This window comes from Olea europaea, chromosome 16, assembly GCF_002742605.1.
Source record: "Olea europaea var. sylvestris chromosome 16, O_europaea_v1, whole genome shotgun sequence".
In the NCBI taxonomy this organism is placed as follows: domain Eukaryota; kingdom Viridiplantae; phylum Streptophyta; class Magnoliopsida; order Lamiales; family Oleaceae; genus Olea; species Olea europaea.
The window spans coordinates 17,562,852-17,568,857 of NC_036252.1; positions in this window are offsets into that span (position 1 = coordinate 17,562,852).

Genomic DNA, 6,006 nt, shown 5'->3' on the forward strand with positions numbered 1-6,006 from the left:
TTAGATTTTATTCCAAATTGTATAAAAAATACATATTTTCGTTTCCACCTTCTTGTTTAGGTTGTATAATTAATTATTTTCCCAAAAAGTATTGACTGATATTAGTTGGGTAAATTGACGTTAATTTGGTAAATTCATTTTTGTTGGAATACCGAGAAAGTATTGCTTTAGTATGATCTTTAATGTTAATTTGGTGAATTCATTTTTGTTGGAATACCGAAAATTTAATTTTGCTAATTTTATTGTGGATGCTTATAAAAAAAAAAAAAAAATTGTTTCACACTGTGCGAAGTGTGCGAAGAGAGCAAAGTGCGGAGTTGCGAATTTTGTGGAGTTACAGACAACTCCGCCCTGTGCGGAGAGATCAACTCTCTTCGCACAATGCAGAGAGTTTTAAGAAACTTCTTTTTTTGTTTATTCTTCATTTTTTTTATTTGGTTTTTTATTTTTTTATATTACCATATTTTTTCACCAATGTTGAGTTATCTCCAAACTTTCCGGAGCTAGATTTTTTTTCCACGTTTATCTTTCTTTTTATTCTCTTTAGTTTTCTTAAATTTAAACTATTTAATTTTTTATTTTTTTAGTTTACCTTTGATATATAATATATATGTAAACATCCCTACATAAGAAACAAATAAAAATAGCTTAACAAAAAAAAAAAATAATAAAAATCTCTCCACATTGTGCGAAGAAATCAATTGATCACTCTGAACTGTGCGGAGAGTTTGAAGAGAAACTCTCCACAGAGTTTGGAGGTGTTTTTCCAAACTCTCCGCTTTTGGTTTTTTTTTTTTTTTTTTGTTTTTTTTTTTTTTGGTTTTTTTTTCGTTTTATCTATTTGATTTTTTTTTTATTTTTTTAGATTACCATAGTTTTTCACCAATGTCGAGATATCTTCAAACTCTTCGGATGCTCCGCACGCACTGAGCTACCATTTTTTCCCCATTTCTCTTTCTTCTTTTTTTCTCTTTGGTTTTCTTAAATTCAAACTATTTGATCTTTTATTTTCTTAGTTTACCTTTGACATATAATATATATGTATACATTTCTACATAAGAAACAAACAAGAAAACAGCTTAACAAAAAAAAAATCTCTCTACACAGTTCAAAGAGACCACTTGATCTCTCCGTACAATACGGAGCAACTCCTCACTGTTGTGAGCGACCAAAGTGCTAATCAATTTCGCACAATACGGAGTTGTCCATAACTCCGCACACTCTGTGCGGAGTGTGTGGAGTAACTCCGCACTTTGTGGGAGCAACTCTTCACTTTGTTCCCACGAAGTGCGGAGCAATTTTATTTTTTTTAAACATCCACAATAAAATTAGCAAAACTAAATGTTTGACATTCCAACAAAAATGAATTCACCAAATTAACATCAAAATCACACTAAAACAATACTTTTCTCGGTATTCCAACAAAAATGCGGAGTTAATCCGCATACTCCACACAAAGTGTGCGGAGTTACGGACAACTCCACATAAAAGTGTGGAGAGTTTCTCCAAACTCTCCGGAGAATTGGATAGCTCTCCAGAAAAACTTTTCAGAGAGTTTAGAGAAACATTTTTTTTTTTTATGTTTACTCTTCATTTTTTTTTCTATTTGGTTTTTTATTTTTTCATATTACCATAGTTTTCATCAATGTCGAGTTATCTCCAAATTGTCCGAAGCTAAATTTTTTTTCCACGTTTCTCTTTCTTTTTATTTTCTTTGGTTTTTTTTTAAATTTAAAATATTTTATTTTTATTTTTTTAGTTTACCTTTGATAAGAAACAAATAAAATAGCTTAACAAAAAAAAAAAAAAAAAAAAAAGATCTCTTCGCACAATGCGGAGAAATCAATTGATCTCTCCAAATTGTTCGGAGAGATCAGCTCTCTCCACACAATACAGAGAGTTTGGAGGTGTTTCTCCCAACTCTCTGGAGAAACTCTCCGCTCTTGATTTTTTTTTCATTTTATCTATTTGGTTTTTTTTTTTTTTTTTAGATTACCATAGTTTTTCACCAATGTCGAGGTATCTTCAAATTCTTCAGATGCTCCGTAGGCACTGAGCTACGATTTTTTTCCCCATTTCTCTTTCTTTTTTATTCTCTTTGATTTTATTAAATTTAAACTATTTGATTTTTTTTTATTTTTCTACTTTACCTTTGGTATATAATATATATGTATACATTCCTACATAATAAACAAACAAGAAAATAACTTAACAAAAAAAAAGAAAAAGAAAATATCTCCGCACAATTCGAAGAGATCACTTGATCTCTCCGCACAGTGCAGAGTTGTCTATAACTCCGCACACTTTGTGCGGAGTAACTCCGCACTTTGTGGGAGCAACTCCGTACTTTGCTCCCACGAAGTGTAAAATTAGCAAAACTAAATATTCGGTATTCCAACAAAAATAAATTTACCAAATTAACTTCAATTTACCCAGATCAGGCAATACTTTCTAAGAAAATAATTAGCTGTGCTTTTGTTGTGATTTTGACTTTCTTTTGGTGAATCCATTTCATAGCATTTTTGAGATGAATTTAAAGTTCTTGTTAATTATTTTAAATTTTCGGTATGATATTTATGGACATTCTACTCGATTATGTTTTTAGTTTGATTGCATATTATTGGTTCATATTCTTTGGCAAAAATCATTTGGCAAGTGTTTCCCTCTATATGTTTTGAGTTTCCTTGGTTTCATTACATATTATGATCAAAATGTTGCTTCAGAAGGGTGAATGGAGCTAGATTAATATTTGATGAAATGCTTAAGAGAGAGGAGAAGGCTACTGTTCATAATGTTTGGCTTTTAATTGATCAAAATGCAAGAAATGATTTTTCATTTTTTCTCCCTTCTTAACGATAAGATTTTTTTTTTTAAATTTCGTAGCATTGTAAATAGCAATTTGCATGTTAGTTTTAAGGATCCATATGAAGAGCTCTTTGAATTTGGCCGATTTTATTTTCTTAAACATATCAGCCTTTTATGGTACTTGTTTATAGATTGACTCGTCAAGAGAAATGAAATTGACAGAGAGTAATGAATGGGCTCAATAATAAGAGAAAGAATGAAATTGGTTCAACTATTGAGAGAGGGTGAAAAGTGAATAACTTATAAAAAGAGAATGAATTCACTCATTTACGCAGACTGCGACTTTCTTGTCCCATCTTCTTGTTTTGCTTCATTACTCTATTTCCCCTTTTCAGAATAAATGGACTAATTATGTAGTGGCACATGTATACATTTGAAATTTCTTATGTCGGTGCAAAATAGCTTTGAAGTCATTCTAGAGCAAATTAAACCACTGCAATGTCTCTATTAGAATACAATTGTGCAAATTAATATTAATTAAATCTGCATTACATGGGATTTGGATTTATTTATAACAAATGTTATTGATTGGTCTAAAAACAATAAGTGCAAATATTTTATGCTGTAATATTATATGTTATAATTAAGATATAACATATTATACGTATATGCTATAATACAATGTACAACATAATATAATGAGAAATTATTATTGTAATTTTTTTTTTCGTTATATTACAATAATATGCAAATCACAACATATAGCTTACCGTATATGCTATAATACAATCTATGCGGTCATGCAACGACTTTTTAATTTATTTTTTAAATTTAATCATGCAACCTAATATTTGTTTAGTTTGTTATTTTATTAGTTAAAATTATGCATTAAATCTAATAAAAAAATATAATTACAAGAAAAAGTTTAACTTCAATATAATACAAAAAAAAAAAATTCTCAAAGAAATAATCATTGTTAACTACAAAAGAATCTAAAAAAATGAAGAAAAAAAAGGAAAAAAGTAAAACTTGTGAAAGGAAGAAAATGAAAGCATGATGCCAAAAAATTTGGCATTATTCTTTGAATGGAAAATGTTTTATTGATACATAAAAGACTTTTGCAATCACCAGACTAAAAGTATGAATTTATTGTGTTGTGTTAAAAAAAATTTAAATAATCATAATAAATCTTCTTATTAGGCTAATAAAATTACAATAATTTTTTTTTTTTTTACAAATAGCATAAAAAAATCATTTTTATCTTCAACAAAAATACATTTAAAAATTAGCAATTTCATAATCACCTTTTGTTTAATTCCCGAAAATACAATTATAAAAAAAAAATATTGAATTACAAAAATTAATATCTGCCAAATACGGTATTTAAAGACAATATGTGTAAATACGGTATGATGCAAATACGGTATCCTGTATATATGGTATGATATAAATACGATATACTGTAAATACGATATGATGCAAATAAGATATGCTATAAATACGGTATGATGTAAATACATTATGCTGTAAATACGGTATGTTGCATATACGGTAGGTTGAAAATACGGTATGCGTAAATATGGTATGCTATATATACGGTATGTAAAGTGCATATATGGTATGAATGAATCTGATTTCGTCCACTACAATAAATTTCAATACCGTATATGATGTCTATCATAATTGCAGCTTACCATATATGCTGCATACCGTATTTGCAGCTTACCGTATATGCTGGCAATTTACCGTATCTACAACTTATCGTATATGCTACCTACTGTATTTGCAGCTTACAGTATATACCGATTTTTGCACTTACAAATACCGAAAATACAATACACCATACATTCACTTACCAAACCGAATGTCAGAAAAAATTTCAGATTTTTATTTTTTAATATTAGCATAAAATAAATATTAAAATATATAAAGGACAAAATATAAAACGCATATGAATATGCAAGTCGATTTATAATTTTGTGTTCAATCTTCAATTTTTTAATATTGAATTACACAAAATTTAGAAATATAATCTTCACATTCAACTCAATCATATCAACATTATCAAACAATACAGGCAAAATAGTTTGTATAAACTCGTATATTTCTTATTCAAGTATGAAATATACAAGCATATTTTTTCTAGATAACACAATACGGTTACAATTGTAAAAATAATTTGCAATCATTTTCTTATATCATGGAAATATTTCTAGATATTACTTCAAAAACTTTCCAAAAAATTAAAATTCATACGTTAATAAAAATACGATAAATAAAAAATTCGTGCAACGCACGTGACAGTGACTAGTTTAACTATATATTCTCAAAAAAAAAATATTTTTACAAAATCACTTTTCAAAAATTTAACTTCAAATAAGGACTAAGTAATTTTTATTATTATTATTTTGGCATGTTGTACCGAGGTATGGCAATTAGGCTAGTCGGCTCAGGGTCGTCCGTGGCTGAACCAAGAAAAAGCTCGAGTCGGACCGGCCTCGAGCCCTATTTTGGGGCGACGGGCAAAGCTTGAGCCGACTTATGGTTCAACGGGCTTGCTTGTCAAAAAAAAAAAAAAAAAAAGGGAAGAAAGTGGCCTTTGAAAAAAAAAAAAAAAAAAAAAAAAATTGAAACCAAAAGGTTAAGAGGAGAACTTGTCTATTACCATATATCAATATATATATAGATAGATTGGGTGGCTAGAGACAGCTTTCAAGTATTCATGGAAAATTGTCTCAGATGGAAAGTAGACAAGAGAGAAGGCTAAGGCTAGAAAAGAAAAAAAAATGCTTTAGACCTCTCAGTATTTGTTTATTTTATTAATTCCTAGCGATGGCATGTCATGTATCCTTTCATTAAACCAAAAAAATAGTGCTAAATAAAAAGGGCGAGTTCTATTAACTGGTTATCCTTTCATATTTTGTTCATTTGGTTGCTAATTTATTGTACGAAAATTCCACGGGTAAGTACAATCATAAAAAAAAAAATTACTTTATGCAATTTCTCATTTTTTTTTTCATCTCATCAACACAAGAACTTAGAGAAAAGGCATATCGAGGATGAAGATCCTAAACCAACAATCAAGAATATGAAATCTACAATCAAGAATAAAAAATAAAAAATGATTCAAGAATTCATAATCAAAAGTCAAGATTAAAGATCTGAAAAACAAGATTCAAATATTATAATTCAAGATTCGTT